Below are 5,985 nucleotides of genomic sequence, written 5' to 3'. Positions count from 1 at the left end.
TTCCCTCCACCTCTACACTTAAAATCCCCTAACATTTACTGCAATGTCTCACCCTGTCTAAATCCCCCATATGAGATAAAACATGCTGCTTGTTTACGTAAGACTGGCCTGCTTCACTTAATGTGGTGATCTCCAGCTCCGACTGTTTCACGCTTTGTATCTTTCTGCATTTGTGCACTCAGAAATAGATGAATAGTAGATTGCATGCTGGTTAGTAAGGGCCGTGCAGTTTGGTGAGATCCTTAGCACTGCTGAGAGACATGCGACGGAAGGCGCGATGTCTGGGGTGACGTGAGCAGCTGCTTGGACTATACAGGAGTACTGAGTGCATTGCTGCTCTTCCTGGATGGCTTCTGGTGGACCTTGTTGTCCAGTGGATAGCCTTAGATGTGTCTTGGTGCTGTTTTTCTGGCCATTTTAGAGTTATTGATCTGTTTTTGCTGTTGACTATTTGGCTGTATGTCACAGTAAAGATCTCCTGGGGTCATGTCTATTTGACTGCTAGAGGTCTCTGTTCTCGACTGTCTACATTTTTACCAAGATTAAGAACTTTTTTTTGCGTAAGTGAAAAAATTGTAATTGAGTGAATGACTAAAACCCTAAGCGAAGCCCCTTTGCTTCTCAGCAGCTGTCCTTCTGTATGGAAGGAAACTCACTGAAATGTATAGTTTGGGGTTGGGCAAGTATTTGAGTGAGTTCCTTAAACCTGGTGTGTGATGCTTGTATTTGTGAGTCATTCGGATAGAATGATTACACTTCTGTCTTTTATCTTATTTAGTATATTTTTAAATCCTCTTCTCTCTTTCAGGTCTGTGAAAATGTGAATATTTGTTTAACGTGTCAAAAAAATTCGCAAAGGCTCTCATGGTACATTTATATATTTCTTCTCATTCTTTCCTCCTCCCCTCTCCCCACCTCTCATTGGTCTGGTTTATTTTTTAAGTCTTTCTTTCATCCATAGGTTCTTTCTTTGGTGTGGCTCAGGCTGATTATGAGGTTTTCAATACCCATTGCCTTGGCTTATTGAGTTCTTCATTTTCAAAATTTGTTGAGTTCTTTCTCAGGATCCCAATGCCTTTGCTGAATTTCTCATCTACATTTCAAATTTTTTTTCCCCATCCCATGGGATGACGTCAGTCCCATCTCCATCTTTAGTCGTTTTCCTCATCCTGTGGGATGACATCATCAGGTCTTGTTGTCTTTGGTTCTGTTCTGTTTCCGTCTAAACATTCCCCAGATCAGTTACTCGCCACTTCCTCCATGTCCTTTGAGCTCTGCTGCTGGAGTCGTGGGTGGGGGCTTCCACTCTGGTGCCTTCCTTGCCTCTCTGGACTCCACCTTGAGGTCGGACTATCTACTGGATCGCTGCTCCCTACCACGTTTGTAAGCTTTTTAAAAGCACAAGTCTTGGGTGTCAGTATGGTCTGACTCCAGCTGGGTGATGTGACTGGGGCTGAGGGGCAAGGTAGCCGACAGCCACATCGTGATCAATCCCTCAGCTATAATCAGCGTGTTTGGGCTCAGTGTGTGCGTGGTGATTAGTGAGAGAGCTCCTTTTCCTTCAGGAGTTAAGGCAGAAGCAGTGTGGATGGGGCTTTTTACGTGGCCACTGTGGTACTGAAACTGGAGGCGTGGCACTGGAGAGCATGGTGGGCGCTGTATGTGTGGCAGCAGTGATTTTAGTGAGTGGGCAAGTTTGTGACCACAGGAAGCACAGTGTGCAGAACACACATCTGGACCCAGTGGTTGGTGTCAATTAGGTGGTGTCTTAGTTCCTATTCTGTTTCTGTGAGGGGACACAGAGACCAAAGGCAGCTGATCAATGAGGTCATTTAATTGGGGCGTACTTACGGGATCAGAGGGTCATAGTCCATCATCATCACGGTGGGGAGCATAGTGAAAGGGAAGCAAGCATTGTGCTCGTGTGGAGGAGGGGGTGATACTGGGCCTGACATGGACTTTGATACCTCAAAACTTACCCCCCCCCCCAGTGACACACCTCTTCCAAGGCCATACATCCTAGCCCTTCCCAAACAGTTTTATTGTGAGGCATTTTACTCTTTTAACTTTTTGAGGGGCCCTCCACCCAGCTCACAAACCACACACAGAGGCTTATTTTTAGTTACCAATGCCTGGCCTTAGCTTGGCTTGTTTCTTACCAGCCTTTCTTAAAGTATCCTGCCTACCCTTTGCCTCTGGTCTTTTATCTTTGTCTATTTCTGTATGCCTTTCTTTCCTGCTTACTTCGTGACTGGCTTGGTGGCTGGGTAGCTGGTCCATGGTGTCCTCCTCTCCTTGTTCTCTTGCTCCTCTTTCTCTCCTCCCAGATTTCACCTTCTGTTTATCCTCTCTGCCTGCTAACCCCGCCTATCCTTGCTCCTGCCTTGATATTGGCCGTTCATCTCTTTATTAGGCCCATCAGGTGTTTTAGACAGACACAGTGACACAGCTTCACGGAGTTAAACAAATGCAGCGTAAACAAAAGTCTCACACCTGAAAATAGTAGTCCCCAACACAGTTCCACTACCTTCAGATCAAGCATTCAAACATATGCGCCTATAGGGGCCATTCTCATTCAAAGGACCACAGGTGAGCTCAGCTGGTTTCAAAGGCAACATGAGCTAATCTGTGCCTTGTGAGCATAGAGGCTGCTCAGTGATGGAGACAGCCCTGCACATGAGTGACTTAGTACGATTGTGGGCTGCAGCAGAGGTTTAGGATCCTCTTTGGTTAGAAAAGCAGCTTAGCTGATTGTGTGGCTCAGCAACATTGGGGTGGCTGTATAGTTCTGCCCTAATATGTCAAGTTTGCCTGATGGCTCAGTCAAGTGCACGCTTTGGAGATAGTATCGTGGAAGCCGTGCCTGGTAATGGAGGCAGCTCAGACTAATTGTTGCTTGGGATGATTACATTAAGGCCTAGGATGTTATGGAGGAAGTTTGGAGGCAGCGCAGACGGAAGCAGAGGGCTGTATCCCCAGTACAGCATCCCCACCGTAGCTACCTGCAATCAGACAAGACTGTCACATGTGTTGTTGCTTTGTTCCCGTTCTTTGTGTGAAGGAAGGGCTCACTGGGAATAGCTCCAGTCTTGACAGTCTTCAGCACTGAGTGATTTCTGTATCCAAAAGTAAAGTCTGGAGATAAAAAGCACAATTGATCCTCAACTCGGGGAGTGTCATCTCTCCCTGTGCCTCTTCCGGGGCACTCCATATGTAGAGCTGCAGGGCACAGAAACTGACCCCAGAGCCCAGAGCAGCCAGGGAGAGCTGCAGGGCCAGGCATTTTCAGTGGACGGACGGGGAGACCTCGCTTTTCTTGTTTTGCTTGCCAGCTCCCTTCTTCCTCTCGTTTAGTCTGCTTAGGTCTCCCATCTTCTAGAAGGGCAGAAGTTGTGCAGAGTGACAGGAAACCAGCCCACTGGCCTTGGATTCTCAGACCTCAGTCCTACACCTATAGCAACAGCAGCGGCCGCTAGGAGCCCATTCGCAAGTTAGGAAATCAGTACAATTCATTCTCACAAGGAGAGCGTCAGGAAGTGCAGAATAGTATTCTGACTCTGGTCACGTGAGTGTTCTGAGGGGGCGGCCTGAGGAAGCAGGTGCTCGCTATAGACTGGATGCTTTAGGAAAAGGGGCAGACATCTTTGTGGACATGTTAATGCATCTCCTTTACAGGAAGGGCGGAGTGCAGCGAGGCTGAGCTGTCCCTCACCTCCGTGGAGTGCGGGGAGTGATTGGTACATATGGGAGGAACAGTGACCTTGCTTAGTCTGCACATACACAAACTATGGCATGATCTTGCTTTGTCCCAGGTTCTGTGTTCCGTGACAGTGTCTGTGTGCAAGAAGAGAAGAGCCATGAGTGACAGGTCACTCACTAGATGCCAAGGTTGCTTCAGTCTCTTCCTTCTTCACCTGGATGCCTCTCAATTAGCCAGGCACTTTATCACAGCCTGGGCTTCCTGGACCATTCCCGTGTGGGACTGTGTGTGCAATTGTGAGTTTTCACGGTGTCTGTGGGGAAGAAAGCAGAACTTGCTTCTCTCCTCATGCAGACGGCAGAGAAGCTTCCCTACTTACCATGTTATGTTTGTACTGAGTTGTCCTTCAGGGAAGCAGCCCTGAGCAGTCAGTGTCTGCACAATCCAGTCAAGCCCACTGCACAATGTTGTTTTCATACACGGCTTTCACACATCCTCTTCTGTGCTCTGCTGGGCACCTCACGGATGTGTGGTGGGAGCGGGGACTATTAGCATGCCTTACCTCATTTTTCCTTAAGTGCCACTGATCACCTCCAAGAGCCACTTGAAAAATCACAGGTGAGAGACATCGTGATTGTGCCTATGCTCATCAGGTCTTCTGGAAGAATTTCGAATGTTGAAACACGCGCTTGAGGTCAGCTGCTTCAGTAAGACCAAGGGTGCAGCTTTTCTCTCTGGACAGAGGCTGTAGGACTAAACCCAAACTGAAACCCAGATGGTTCAAGGAAGAGACACTGGGAGGCGCTATTTCTCTACCCAGGCGTCCCTGGACTCAGCATTAGAATGCTTTCTTTCTCTGGCAGGTGATTGTACTGTACTCTGTGGTTTTTGCTCTTACTTGGCGGCTCACAGATGTTGTCTGTCTTTCTTCACACCTGCTCATGGCTCCCAAAAGAAGGGTCCCTGGCTAACCACTGGACCTCTGTGATTTTATTCTAGAGGGAATTTTAAGCACCAAGCTCTGGACAAAAGAGTGAGGTCTGGGCCTCACTTGCAGCCCTCTGCAACAGCCAGGAGTGGATATGCTCCCTCATCACAGATGGGGGACCTGGACTCTGCAGGCCAGCTGAAGCAGTTGTAAGGAGGAACGCACATGGGCAGGACAGCCCCTAGGGAGTGAGTGGCTGAGATCACAGAGGACTATGGGGCAGGTGAGTTTGGAGCTAAGGAACTGGATGCAGTGAGAGGGGAGGTTCCAGGTTTAGGGCTAAGCTTCTGTGTGCAGTGAGCGGGGAGGTTCCGGGTTAGTTTGTGCCGCAGCTCAACTCCCCTGCACTCTGAGAACACAAAGCATTTAGATGTCAAGCAACTCCATGCATAGTAGCTAAGAAATAGAGTAGGGACGATGCCACTCATGGTTTCCAGCTTAGGAATAGGGTTTTGTACCGCCCGCCTGTACTACGTGACAGTACGGTACTTCTCCTGTGTTGCGGCGCCTGCGCTACAGGACCATTCGCGAGCCAGGCAAGGGCCTGGAGATTTAAACACACAAGGACACACAGACAGAGACACGGATCATCCTTGAAACAGGAATGCCCCCTTTATTGTGTCCAGGGGCAGCTTATATAGGGATCCTTAACTGATAGCCATGCCCCAGCCAAACCCACCAGAAACCACTCCACTGCCATCAGGAACTCCTGAGGGTCTCGTGCTCAGAGCAGCTGCAAGCATAACACGTTGTTTACAAGAAATTCAGGATCTGGGGGTTCACAGCTCCCAACAGGGTTTGTGGGGTGTCTAGGAAGGGGTCTCAGTTGGTGACATTTCTAGGTCACTTCCAGCTGTCTTCCCCTTGGCACCTTGATATTATCTCTAAGCACGGAGGCATCTTAACATTTTATTCATAAATAGAAATAGGTGGGAAGGTTATTCTTTATTGGAAAGGATAGTTGAAAAGGAAAGAGGCATTTCCATGGCCAGGAACTTCAGGCCAGACAGTTTCACCATTGGCCTCCAGGGGTCGCTATCGTCCCACCACAGCCTGATGGTGACTGGGAAGGCTGCAAATCAGAAGACTTTTAATAGAAGAGATTTTAATTGTTTCTACATTTAGGAAATAAAGCAGTTTTCATTTGGAGAAAATTTAAAACTATTGTTGGGGGGCGCAGCTGAAATTCTTCCCTAAATTTAGATAACCCTTTCCTAAAGTGTTTACAGAACTGCATATTGTTTAGAGCTGGCCCATGATTCATGATTTCTTAAGTGATTTGTGCCAGGCCTTGTTT

Source organism: Myodes glareolus, chromosome 15 (assembly GCF_982192425.1).
Source record: "Myodes glareolus chromosome 15, mMyoGla1.1, whole genome shotgun sequence".
NCBI lineage: Eukaryota > Metazoa > Chordata > Mammalia > Rodentia > Cricetidae > Myodes > Myodes glareolus.
The sequence above is the reverse complement of the archived record's forward strand: the minus strand, read 5'-3'. Positions refer to the sequence as shown.